Source organism: Myodes glareolus, chromosome 22, assembly GCF_982192425.1.
Source record: "Myodes glareolus chromosome 22, mMyoGla1.1, whole genome shotgun sequence".
In the NCBI taxonomy this organism is placed as follows: Eukaryota; Metazoa; Chordata; class Mammalia; order Rodentia; family Cricetidae; genus Myodes; species Myodes glareolus.
The window spans coordinates 15,449,852-15,463,810 of record NC_142047.1 but is presented as its reverse complement, the minus strand read 5'-3'; the positions used below and the strand labels follow the sequence as shown (position 1 = coordinate 15,463,810).

The 13,959-nt window shown below is 44.6% G+C and overlaps 1 non-coding gene across 1 annotated transcript; it reads right to left on the bottom strand.

Annotated features, from left to right (window-relative positions):
- Nucleotides 1-580: 580 nt before the first annotated feature.
- Nucleotides 581-687, bottom strand: LOC148118445 (U6 spliceosomal RNA). The gene has a single exon (XR_015736065.1). It is a non-coding gene; the product is annotated as a U6 spliceosomal RNA (small nuclear RNA).
- Between the last annotated feature and the right edge of the window lie 13,272 nt (nucleotides 688-13,959).

Below are 13,959 nucleotides of genomic sequence, written 5' to 3'. Positions count from 1 at the left end.
TTGTTGATTTTCTCCAAGAACCAGCATTTTGATTCATTGATTCTTTGGATTGTTTTCTCTGTTTCTATTTTGTTGATTTCAGCCCTCAGTTTGATTATTTCCAGTCTTCTACTCCTCCTGGGTGAATCAGCTTCTTTTTTTTCTAGAGCTTTCAAGTGTGCTGTTAGGTCTCCAATGTGTGCTTTCTCCGTTTTCTTTATTTGGGCACCTATTGCTATGAACTTTCCTCTTAGCACTGCTTTCATAGTGTCCCATAGGTTTGAGTATGTTGTGTCTTTGTTTTCATTAAATTCAAGGAAGTCTTTAATTTCTTTCTTAATTTCGTCCTTGACCCAGGGGTGATTTAGTAGTTGACTGTTCAACTTCCATGAGTTTGTTGACTTCCTGGGGTTAGCATTGTTGTTGAATTCTAATTTTAATCCATGGTGATCTGACAAGACACATGTGGTTACTAATATTTTTTTGTATCTGTGGAAGTTTGCTTTGTTACCGAGTATGTGGTCAATCTTCGAGAAGGTTCCATGAACTGCAGAGAAGAAGGTATATTCTTTCCTATTTGGGTGGAGTGTTCTATAGATGTAAAAATATGGAACGCTTCACGAATTTGCGTGTCATCCTTGCGCAGGGGCCATGCTAATCTTCTCCGTATCGTTCCAATTTTAGTATATGTGCTGCCGAAGCGAGCACGATACTGGTTGTCTTAAAAGGGTGAATCCACTTTTTTTTTTTTTTTTTTTTTTTTTTTTTTTTTTTTTTTTTTTTTACTGTTGTGGTTACCAGAGTATATCCGTGCATCTTTACAAATAGAAGGCCAGGGAGAGCTCATTTCTATCTGAGTACAGGTAGCATAGCACAATGGGCATCCACAGGCCAGTTGGCTGCAGCAGAGATATTACACACACACACACACACACACACACACACACGAGAGAGAGAGAGAGAGAGAGAGAGAGAGAGAGACTTCATTTCCTTCCCACTGCTAGTCCTACGAAGAATTTCACCTTCCCTCAAAGTCCAGCAGCCAGCACATGCACGACAGTGATTTATTTCAAATCTGATGTTATTAATAGCTTCTCATTTTCTTGCCATCACCCAGAATGTTAATGGGAGGGAGAGCAGAGGAGCCGGCCTGAGAGGGTCTCCTCACAGCTGCACATGCGCATGTGTTTATAGGCAAAGGTCTTAGGAGAACCTTGCAAATCCAAATGCCTTGAGCATTTAGCTCAGAAAAAGAAATGCGCTTCTGCAGGCTGGTCTAGTCCCCCTTCCCTGATGCTTTTTCTATGTCTTTTATAACTCAAATTTATCTTTCTTACAATGTCTCATCAAAATCCCTTTTTTTTCTTTCCTATTCATTTCTTTTGGGGGATTTTCCATTTCCATAAGTCAATTCCTTTAAAATGAGTGTTGTGCATTTTAAGTAGCAAATTTGCAAATGAACAGGATCTGGGAGCTTGTGGGTAAGAATATTATTTTCACAAACAGGAAATATTTGGGCGACTGGAGGACGGAGGGCCGCATTGTATTCCGCTAGGTCTTTTCAACAGAGCTCTGGTGCTTGAGTTTTCTCCATTGAAATCTTGTATTTGTTGATTGCCTTGACGCTAGCTCTGCTTGTGGGGAGAGCTCACCAAAGCCAGAAGATTAACTGTGAGGTCCTTGCTACCCGCACTTAGTCTTCTTGCTTGGGAAGCTACAGCTGGAGGGAACATGACACACAGACCAGGTGCAGTTGTAAGGGGACATGATGCTTTCTTTGGATACCTCTAGCCCAGATTTCAGACACACACAAAAAAGGGAGTTTTGATTCAGGCTGGGACCACAGCCTCTTTCCCCTGGCATTAGTGGGACCTGTGTCCATGCCAAGATCCTCCCTCCTACACGCGTGTCTCGGCTCACTGTGTGTACTCAGTGGAGCAGGCAGCAGGGCTGGGGTCTCGTACCCTTCCTACATGACTTTAGAAGGAAGTAAACAGGCTTGGTTTTGGTGGAGTTAATCTGATTCTTAGATGATTGCTCATAAGAGCTCGGTCTAACAGAGTCCCAGCACTGAGAACGAGGTCGCACGTGGCAAGGATGATGAATGATGGGCGGGGAAGAGTCAGACTGAGGTTAGAAATGGTTCATGCGCAGACAAAAAGCTTATAGCAAAAAACGATTTGCCGGCGAACCCACAGCTGACCCTTGACTGAGATGTGGGGAGTTTTGTTTTTAGGACCATTTTTTAAAATTGTGATAAAATACAGCTATTATAAAAATTTCCATCTGAGCTGCTTTAAAGTCTCCAGTTTTACAATTAAGCACATTCTCATCAATGTACCTCCCACTTCCTGAGCTCTTGCAAAGCCCAGCCCCCTTCGTCCAGCTCCAGGCAGCCATGTTTCTATGTTCTCTCTTCCCAGGACCGTTTTAAGAGTATGTGCTGTTGGGGCTTTCCTAGAAGTTGCTGGAACCTGTTAAATCAATAAAAGAAATCTCTATGCTCAAAAAAAACCCAAAGGAAGTTTGAATCACCATCCACAAGAAGAGTTGGGATGGGTCTCCTTGTGGAGACCAGGTCTGAAATGCCATCAGATGCCTGTCCTGCTCCATAACCTAGCTTCTCCCTCCATGCCAACTCATTTCCCCTCTGCAGAAAGCTTCCTCTGCAAGGTAGAAAACAGGGCTACCAACATATTAGCTTCATCTGCCTGCAAAAACCAGTGTCCAAGATCTGTGGTATAAATTCCTAGGCTTCTGAGTCACATGCCAGAGGCTCATGTCTCATAGTGAGGGTACTGTCATTGGACTGGCTTAAGATGCTCTGACCAATCTGCTGGGTCTGGGGTAGAGGCAAGTACCATTCTGCCAGCGTCCATGTAAACCATCCGGGGGGCAGGAGGGAGGGGGCGGGAAGAGCTAAATGTGCTCCCAGCAGAAAGGGCCAGTGGTGCTGAGCAGACATAATAGCCGATAGTGTCCCATCATGTTCTTCCTCTACCAGTTGTCCATGAATGTCAAAGACACTTGTGCACAGCATGGCCCCCACCCTGTTCCTGTTTCAGCCTTCTGTGGTTAACCCATGTTCTGTAGATCTTCTTCTTCTTCGTCTTCTTCTTCGTCGTCGTCTTCTTCTTCTTCTTCTTCTTCTTCTTCTTCTTCTTCTTCTTCTTCTTCTTCTTCTTCTTCTTCTCCTTCTCCTTCTCCTTCTCCTTCTCATCCTCCTCCTCCTCCTTCTTCGTTCTTCCTTTTTTTTTTCAAATTTTATTTTATTTTATTTTTTGCAAGGAAGGGTTTCTCTGTGCAGTCCTGGCTATCCTGGAACTCACTCTGTAGACCAGACTGACTTCAAACTCAGAGATCTGCTTGTTTCTGCCTCCGGAATGCTGGGATTAAAGGCGTGAGCAACCACACCCAGTCTACTTTCATATCATCATCATCATCATCGCTGTTTTCTGGCTGGAGAGATCCTCAGAGGTTAAGAGCACATGCTGCTCTTGCAGAAGCCCTAGGCTCAGTTCTCAGCACCGTCATGGTGACCCACAACCATCTGTAACTACAGTTCCAGGGGATCTGATGTCCTCTTCTGACCTCCACAGACACCAGGCATGCATGTGATATCCAGACATGTGTGCAAGCAAAGCACTCATATACATAGAGAATGTACGTGAAGCTTAGATATATCTTTTTCCTAAGGTCCTAGAGATAGAGCCAGGGTCTGCGCACTCTGGAAAAGCACCCTGCTGCTGAGTCACATCCTCGTGGCTCCCTTTCCTCCTAACAACAGGGTATAGTTAGGTAGTCATCTGCGTAGTGAATGGCACATGCTCTCCTGTTCTCTGTTAGGGTGACAAAATGTGACTCTCCTTTGTGGCATTCCTGTGCTTTACAGAAGAGTCTAAGACCAAAATCTCTTGAGGGCCCAGTGTTCTAACCTAACCATCGGCTGTAATTTGTGGCTTCTGGTCCCCTTGTCTCCCTTCTGGAATCAGCCTGGTAGCATTTTCAGACTGGAGCGGCTCTCAGATGCTGGCAAGGAGACAGAAGTCTGCCCCTTGGTCTCCTTATTAGCCTAATTCCCTTGTTTTGTGACATTTAGCCAAGCAGGCTCCATCTGCTTTTTTATATTGCCCAGATTATCCTTGCCTTTAAAGAACTGCATTGGCATTTGGGCTGAGCAGATTTACACAGGCAAATGCTTCATCTCCAAAGCGTATTAGCCGAGGAGCAAAATCCAATTGGTTCCCAGGCTTTCTTCAGCGAAGGCTGGGCAGTGTGGGGACAGTGACGCAGCCGTTTATCTGAGTCTCCAGAGAAACTCGGTGCTCACCTGCTTCTCAAGGTGAAGAACGTGAGGCCGCTTGTACTAACACCCCCGCCTCCACCCTGGCTCAGTGGGCAGCATTTTCAAGATCTTTCCCCTTGCTAGTTGTCAAAGACATTGTGAGCAGTGCTGTGGGCTCTGAAATGGGGGTGCCAGCCACAGTTTGATCAAGAGAGAAGGCTTTCATCAATACTGTGGTATTTAGGATGGTATCGGTTACCCCAGGCCTCTCTGCCTAAATAGTGTACTTGAATAACAGAATTTATGTCGAGGAGCTTTTAATCTGGACACAGGTTGGAAAATAGAGTGAAGAGAAAACCACTCACCGAGTGCCAGCCACCCGTGCATGGCGCCAAACACTGTGCTCAGGAAAGCAGAGGGTGTGCACTCCGCCCCAGGGACATACAGTTCATCCCAGGAGCCATTGTTGGGCCTGTGCCATATCTACCCAAAGTCCATTTTCCTTATACTACTGATATACACTTGACTTCCTTCTGGAAACATCTTCATTCCATTCTCAGACCGTGTCTTTTATATACTTAACTTTACCAAAGGTCACAATTAGTCACATGCCTGACAGCTAACCAATGAGACTTTTCCTTCCTTCTGATTGGTTCACAAATGTCCACATGATCCAAGGCTGACTAATGCCATTATCTTCCAGGACTTACTTAGACTTGAACTCTTAGGTCAGAGTCTTGCCTTCTCTGTTCCTTAACTGGAGAACTCAGTCCCTCCAGGCAGCCAGTCCCAAAGCAGAGAGGACTGCCGCAGGATAAGGGCTTAACTGTTTCCCAGCAACCTGGTTGTGGGAGGCAGCTGTCATGATGCATGGGTCACATATTAGCCAAGCCCTACTGCTCTACCTAGAGAGTGGCCCCTGTCACATAGCCTGTATCACACATGCCCAGCCTCCCGACCTCATATGGTCATATGTTATATGGTCATATGGCTATATGTTAATTGGCAAGGCTTTGATTCCCTAGAAAACCTTTAAAAGTGAACACCTTGCTGGGCAGTGGTGGCACACACTTTAATTCCAGCACTGGGAGGCAGAGGCAGACAGATCTCTGTGAGTTCAAGGCCAGCCTGGTCTACAAGTGTAACATGAAGGGGCCTGCTTGTTGGGGTTTCTGTCCCTCCCGGTACCCCAACAAGTCAGCAAGCCCCAAAGGAAATCACACACAGGACTCCATAAGATTATAAACTGATTGGCCCATTAGCTCAGGCTTCTTGTTAACTCTTATAGCTTATATTAACCCATTATTTTCATCTATGTTAGCCACGTGGCTGTACCTTTTCCAGCGGGGCAGGTTACATCTTGCTTCTCTATGGTCTGAGCAGGAATGCAGGAATGGGCTTCCTCCTTCTTAGCCTTGCCCCATCTCTACTTTCTGTCTGGTTGACCCACCTATACTTCCTGCCTGGCAGTCAGCGTTTTATTAAAATACATGATTGACAGAATACAGATAATTCTCCCGCACCATACAAGAGCTTGTTCCAGGACAGGCTACAAAAACTACAAAGAAACCCTGTCTCAAAAAACTAAAAAAAAATAAAAAGAAAAGAAAAGGAAAAACAAAAAGAAAGAAAAATGAACGTCTTTGGATGTGGGCTCTCCTTTAGACCCCCTGTGGTACTGTTCCTGCTGCTTATGCTAATAAACCTCTTACCTAAAGACTAGACTCATCATCCCTCCTCTCAAACACCTTTTCTTCCTTTCCCTAAAATCTACCATTGACAAGATGGTGATGCAGCGTCTGATACCTACACAATTCCCCATTTACAGCGGAGGAAGCCACGAGTGCAGAGGGTGAGCTGGGTTTCAGATCGTCCAGAATCCACGCTCTGCTAGCGAGAGTCATGCAGACCGTACGCCTCTCATTCCTGCCAGCAGGAAACTCCTTACCCTCTTCTTTGCTTCTTCTTCCAGGAGCAAGTCCCTTCCAGAACAGTGTTGAGGCCCATCAGGAGTGTCTGCCCATGTGCTGGGCAAATACCCGGGCTGAAAGGACTGACCTCTGGATAAAAACCCAGGAACCACAGAGAAGCCAACGGTCCAGTGTAGTGCCTAGAAGGGCTTGTAACCTTGTTTGTGCTCCTGACCCCTCTGAGAATTTGATAAGACGTAGAGATCCACCACTATGGCCATCTATAGCCAAGGCTCTTGGGCTTGCAAGCAATAGAAACTCAGTTTAAATTAGCTTGCCCTGAGGAGAAAACAGTTGATTCCATTAAGTGTTAAGGGAAAGGATGCAGCCAGGCCGTCCGGATGATTGGAACAGGTACAGGGCTTCTCCCCCACCCCCGCCGAGTACTAAGAAAGAATTTAGAACCGATTTTGACTTATTTTTGACTACAAATGTTGCCTCGGGGTCATAAGTATACCTCGGCAAGCATTATACCAACAAGTTACAGTCTCATTACTTTAAAACTCTTTAGTTTGAGACAGACCTCACTGAGCTGTCGAGGCTGGCTTTGAACTCACTCTGTAACCCAGAATGATTTGTAATGTTTGTGCCTCAGACTCTTTCATAGCTGGGATTACAAACCAGTGCCACTAAACCCGAAGTATTGTACTGACCTTTGTATTGTTCTCTGCCCCATCTGGGTGTGACCCATGTGAGGAACATGGCGGACAGTGGGTCATTTAACACTGAGAGGCCACTTCTACAGCCCACCCTCCAGCTTGGAGAAGACTCTGTGAGTCACCCCTGCAGCTGAGGATCGGACAGCTGAGGGGATGAACGAAAACAACTCAAGAAAGAACCAAGTGAGGACTTGGTTTCACAGCCTAGAACTCTGGAAAAACAAACTGAGGTCCGACATGAATAATTCAGAAAAACGCAGACCTCAGGATGGATTATCGCCAGCATCCAAGAGACATATTTTGACTAAGGTGACCCAGAATGCCGCCTTCAAATTTTCCTTTCTCTGGTTAAGAATTAGCAATGCAGCCCACGCTCCCACGACCTACTGAAGGGAAAATTGCTTTAGAAAATACAAAGATGTCGATTTCCTACTGGGAAATGGAGGACTTGGGGACCAAGCTCCTTCTGTTTCTAGACTTTATAAGAGGGAAATAAAACAGAAACAAAAAGTTGCATCAGACAGGCCTTGCCCAGGCCCTCTAATGATTTCTTTCTGTTGGTGTTGTTTTTGCTTTGCTTGTTTTTTGAGATGGACCCACAAGGCCTCAACTTCTTTATTCTCCTACCCCAGTCTTTTGAGGGCTGGGATGACCAGTATGAGCCATCTACATCTGATATTAATTGTGAAAAATAAGAAATCCCTCAGTTGGTTTTCCAAAGGCACTGCCTGCTTCGATTTAAGCGCTTTCAATTAGTTCTCTGCACAGATGCCAAACTAACCTGAAAACAAAACAAAACGAAAACAAACCCGAGAGCAAACTCCTAGCTGGCTATGCTTCCCCTCAACCTGCTCATGATCGAGACTATGCTCTGTGAGGAACCCGAACCATGCTTATCTCTAACTCCTCCATCTGACTTTAAGCCTTCAACGTTTCATGTCACTTTTGCTTCCTGCATCCTCGTCTGTCCTCTGAACTCACCCTAAATATCTTCTGTTGGAAGCTTGGTTCTGCATCCGCTTTCCTAGTCATCGGTCTTTTGTTCTCTGACTCATGGCCACCTTTACCCTGTTCTGCTGTGTCTGCAGAAATCTGGGGCAAACTCACTTCAGACAGGTGCATTAGGTGGAAGGCCAGAGGACATCTCCAAGGAGTGGTCTTCTGATTGCATCTGCCTCCTACACAGAAAGTTCTGCCTTTTCGTCTTTGCTGTTACTAACATCTCTGCTACTGTACCAACCCTGTGTGATTTCCCATCTCTTCTGATGTATCTCTGTATTAACTACCCACAAGTCAGCTGTCTGATAGGAATTCGTTTTTCCTGACCAGAGCACATCTGGAAACAGGACCACAAACTAAAAGCATCTTCAGGGCTGGAGCCGTTTCCCAGAGGTCTGAGCGCTTGCTGTTCTTGCAGAAGCCCTGAGTTTGGTTCTCAGCACCCTTATCAGGTGGCTCACGACTGGAGTTGGTAACTCCAGCTCCGGGAGATCTGAAGTCTTCTTACAAACGTTGTGGGTCTCTGCATGCACACACACATACAAGTAAGAAATGATCAAATATCAAAATCTTTTTAAAAGATTTAATTATTTAATTTGCCCAAAATGACATTATATATGTGCAATTGTTTCAAGAGCATCGCTCAACTTTTAAAAGGCAACACAGCCAGCATTATTTACAATTGTATGAAATAATAAACAATAGCTTCCTTCTCATTCCAATACTTTGTTTAGAGTAAATAAAGATACTGTATACCAAGCTATATACGAGCATTCCTATTTGTACTTGTTTGGGCTAATGGGAGAATACCACACACATAGCTCTGAAACTTTGTATTCATTTAACAATACCTTTTGGACAGCTTTCCTTAATTGTACATATAAATAGATTTCAGCCCCTTTTCATTGGCTACCTGGAGTCTCCTTGTATGGGTGCTAATTTATTTAACTGCTTCAGATAGATAAATATTTGTGGTGTTTTGTATAGTCTACAATTATAAGCCTATAATGCAAATTACTTTGTATATTGTAACAAGCGCAATAAACTTTGAAAGAGTTGTTATGGTGAGGGCTAAGGAGATGATTCACTTTCTAAAGTGCTTATACTGCGAGCATGAATGTCTGAGTTCCCATCTCTAGCACAAGCATAAAAGTTCAGTGCTCAGGGAACAGGCAGAGCGCAGATGCTCGCTGGTCAATGCTCGCTGGTCAGTGCTCGCTGGTCAGCCAGTGCAGCTGAAACCGTGAACTCGGGTACAGCGAGAGACACAATTTCACTAGATAGTGTGGGGAGCAACACAGGACGACAGCAAGAACTGGCCTCTGCCTACCATATGCGTGTGTGCAAGGACAAGTGCACACCACACACACACACACACACACACACACACACACACACATACACACACAGTGAGAAGTATAAGTTTTTATGAATGAGATGATCAAACTGGCTTTCAAAGAACCTGTCCTATTTTACCTTGTCACCGAGACCATCAGCTTTTGTTTACCCCTCATCTTTACAAAAGTGTTACTGGAATTTTTTGATTGCTGGTCTGGAAGGTGAAAAAGGCTGCCTCATTCCCAGCTGCTGAGCTGTACTTCTCTCCTTGTCCCCAAGGTCTTACACCTATTCCAATACACACGTGTGCCCCATCTTTATTGTCACCACTAATAGAACCTACTCTTGTTTGAGGGCTTCCCTATGACAACTCCTGAACGGAACTTTATGTGAAATTTCTCCTAATTTAACAATCTTACCAGGCATATGGCTTCCTTACTTTGCAGAGGGGGAAACAAGATTTGAGAATCCCAAGTTCAGTGATTTGTTTACAGCCTTCGAGCTGGAATTCCACAAGGATGTATCCCGTGAGGTTCTGATCTTTCCCATTACTGAATTACAGTTGGCTTGGAAGGGTAAACTTCTGCTCTTCGATATAGCTTGCTGATTCTTCATTCTCTTAAAGGTAAGATTCTTCATTCTCTTAAAGGTCTTACCCTGTTAGTCAAGGGAATGAATTATCCTATGTTAAATTAGACAAAATAGTTTAATTTATATTATGCTTTATGCGCATTGAGTGATTGTCTTTATATATGTACACTACATACATGCCAGGTACCTGAGGGTGTCAGAAGAGAGCCCGGGATATCCAGGAGTTGGAATTAGAGGTGGCTGTAAGGTGCTGTGCCGATGCTGGGAATCAAACTTGGGTCTTCGATAAAAGCAACCAATGCTCTTAACTACTGAGCCATCTCTCCAGCCCCCTAGCCCTAAATTCAAATTTCCTAATGGAATACAATATTTTCCCAAGATACTACTTATCCATAAGAGTTTGATAAGCTGTGAGATACTTTGAAAGCTGCTGCTTTCCTTCCCATGACAACATAAATACAACAATTGGTACTGGCAGGGATCAAAAAATATTCTCTGGGTGAATGATTGAAAGGGTGGATTCAGGCTGTTGAGTAGACTTCTGACGAAGGCCAATGGACTAGAAGACAGGAACATACTTAGCCCCAATGTGGCCCCAAATATCTAACCCTCTATTCCTGAGACCTGTCATTTATGAAAGTTATTTGATGTCTTTTAGTAATCAAGCTGAACTCACACAGAGCCCAAGTGACTCTTGCCGGATAGACTGTGCAGGCGAAGGGCACGTCACAGGGTGAGGGCAAGCCACAGTCTTTCAGAACTGTGTTTCTGATGAGGCACTCGTGGAGAGGTGGGAAAGCAGCGACCTCTCTGCCATGCTGATGAGGCCGGCCATTCTGGAACCCTGGGCCCCAGACAAACTGCCAAGAAACCACTGGTCATAGATTAATTGAAGCTTAAAATATGTCTTCAGCAACCTCTTCTGCCCAAGATGGAAAATGTCATAGAACTGCCACCTTTCTGGAGTCTCTTCAGAAACAATGGTCTTGGGGCTGAGGAGGTAGCTTTCTTAGGCTGCGTACACAGTATCGTCTTATGATGGGTATATAATATGAATAGAAACGACCTTGCCCCCAAAGTCCGTGTGCAGCGGGATGCTGGTAGCATCCAAAAACCTCACCCAACCTGCTGGATCCATGGCTCTCCACCTTTGTTCTTACCCTGTTTCATACAATTGATCCCACGACTTCCTTAATTTGGGCCAAATAAAGAGCAAATTCATTTCTTATTGCACCATCATTTTGATTTCATAACAGGTAGGTGGCTGGCTGCAACACTTTAGAATTTGGCCAGAGACTCAGGTGACATGAAGATGGGGTAAGTCTCCCAATATTTATAATTAGTATTTATTACATGAGAATTTATTCACATGTGCTATGTTTTTTTTGTACATCATATATATTTTTGCCAATAAAATATTTCTCTATCCCAAAAAGAAAGTGGCCCTCTGTTCACAGTTCTGACATCAGGGCTCAGCTGAGCAAAACTGCCCCCACCCAGAGTCCAAGAATTAGTTTGGGCCTCCTGAAATTCCGATTGATCAACTCCAAGCCAGGGGTTTCCAGCATCCTCCTTGGGTTTGTTAATTTGCTGGGACAGCTTCAAGGATCAGGGAGTCACTTAGGATCCCGCCAGACAAAGTACATGGAGGCAGGCAGGGTTGCTCCCTCAGCTCTCATCAAGTCTAATTGTTCAAGTGTTTACAGAACACACTCTCCAGCATCCCCCTCCTTCCAGGAGATCAAGGTGCTCCTCCAGAGGCTAGCTAGGGTCCCCACTAAACACTTCCCATTAGCATAAACGCAAGCCTGAGCACCAGGGACTCCTCCTAGAAAACAAAAGACATTGTTAATATTCAAGGAAATTCCAAGGGCTTAGGAGCTCTGTGGCTGGACAGAGGATAAAGACCAAGTATATTTATTATTCTTGATTCTCTTTGGTGCTTTCTGGCCTGCTGCTGTCTCTCCCATGACTGCACATTCGTAGACTGGGCTGCCATATTTATTTAACCTTTCCTCTGAGGTAAATACTTGAATTGTTTCCAGGTTTTGCTATTATCTTTATTTATCTATATCTTTATTCTAAACCTCTTTAGGCATCTTATTTTCAACTCCACTCTGATGACTCTGTTTTGATGAAAATGAAGAGGAGAAAAAGACGAGCCAATGTGCTTTAGGACAGTGTGAGATGTTTTGATTAGCCAGGAGCCTCCGGCACTCACGATGCTTTTAACAATCTCCCCTTTCCCTTGTTGATTCCTGTGGGTTCACCTCTGTAGTGCTTGGCAGTTGGGAATCAATTTTACAACCATATCATAAAAACTGGAGGCAGCTAAATAAATTATGCTGAACAGCTTCCTTTAACTCAGAGATTTAATGCTAGTAATAAACATACAGAATGACACACTAGCTGAATGAAAGTGAAGACTGTTGAGAGAAGATCTTCAGAAACTCAAAGGCAATGCTGACATTTAATCCAGTAGCGTAAAGCCGGTGAGATCAAAGGGACTTGGAAATTATAGTTCCATATGGCTGCTGTTACAGAAAATCTCCGGGGACTCTTAGCACGTTCATTATCAAATACTTGTAATAAAAAAATTATCACATTAAGAAAGAGAGAAACCTCTGATTGTGAGGGTAGACACGTCAGCCTGCGTCCACACCACAGCAGTGTGTCACATTGCATAGAATGTCATGTCTAGCCTTTTCTCACCTAATGATAAAGGGAGAATGTCGGTTACTGGATAAAACGCGACAGCAAACTCCATTTAGCAAAACCAATGTCCCCAGCAGTCAGAGCAGCAGGTTCTGGTGAGCGAAGCGTTGCTATGGTGGAGGGCAGTAAGCGACATGCAGCACGCGTGTCTGAGCGACAGCTGAACTCTGCCTGGAAGAGGAAGAAACAATCCCAGGCTTCAGAGGGGAGAATTCCTACCAGAAGGTCTAGAGTACGATGTCATCTCTGAACTATGACATTTCTTTCATGGGGATTCTTCCTTAGAAATGCAACTCAGGTTAACAAACAAACAAACAAACAAACAGATGTGGCCCTAGAGAAAGTAGCCTCCTCCTGTATGTTCCAGGGTCATATTCAATTAGCCCGTCCCTCTGTATCAGAAACTTACATGGTTCCTCTCTCTGTTGAGGCTAGCCATGCCTGTAGCATACCGGCCATTTGAGAGGAATAGTTTCTAAACACTAATGGGAAGATCTGCCTGCTGGTTAAGTTGTTCAGTGCCTTGCGCCTTGGTGCCTTTGCCGGAAAAGCTTCTCTCGGCTTTGTGAAATGATGTCATCTTTTTCTTTAAGCGATAGGAACTGCCTTTTTCTTGCAAAGTGAAACCAGTAGCTCTTGGTTAGCATTTGTGTGGTGGTGATGCACCTTTGAAATGTGTGTTCTCAGAGTGTGCTATAGTTTGAACCTGGAATGTTCCTGACAGGCTCTTTCTCCTACATGGCAACGCTCTCCAGTAGAATTGTGGGAGGATTGATCTGATAGTGAGGCCTCATTCGGTTATGATCCTTAGCTGAATGACCTGTTGGGAGATGGTGGAAATGTTAAGAGTTACAACCTAGCTGGACGAAGTAGGTCTTGGTGGGAGTGTGCCTTTCAATGACATAATTTGTCCATGGTCACTTCATTTTTCTCCCTCTGCTTCCTCCAAATTAACAGCTTTACCAAATGCTCCCTGCGATGATGGTTTGCTTTGACATAGTCCTTGTAGCACGAGAGGCCGGCTTGTTGGGGTTTCTGTCCCGCCCAGTACTCCACAGCCTCCACAGCCGGCAAGCCCAAAGAAAAAATCACACACAGGACTCCTTAAGGTTATAAACTGATTGGCCCATCAGGTCAGGCTTCTTGTTAACTCTTATAACTTATGTTACCCCATTATCTTTATCTACATTAGCCACATTGGCTCCGTACCTTTCTCAGCTGGGCAGGTTACATGCTGCCTCTTCAGTGATCTGCGCAGGAGTCGCTGAGGAACCTCCCTGATTCCCAGAATTCTCCTGTTCTCATTGCATCACCTCTACTTCCTGTCTGGTTTTCCCGCCTATACTGCCTGCCTGGCCAATCAGCGTTTTATTAAAATATGATTGACAGAATACAGACAATTCTCCCGCATCATTTCCCTCTT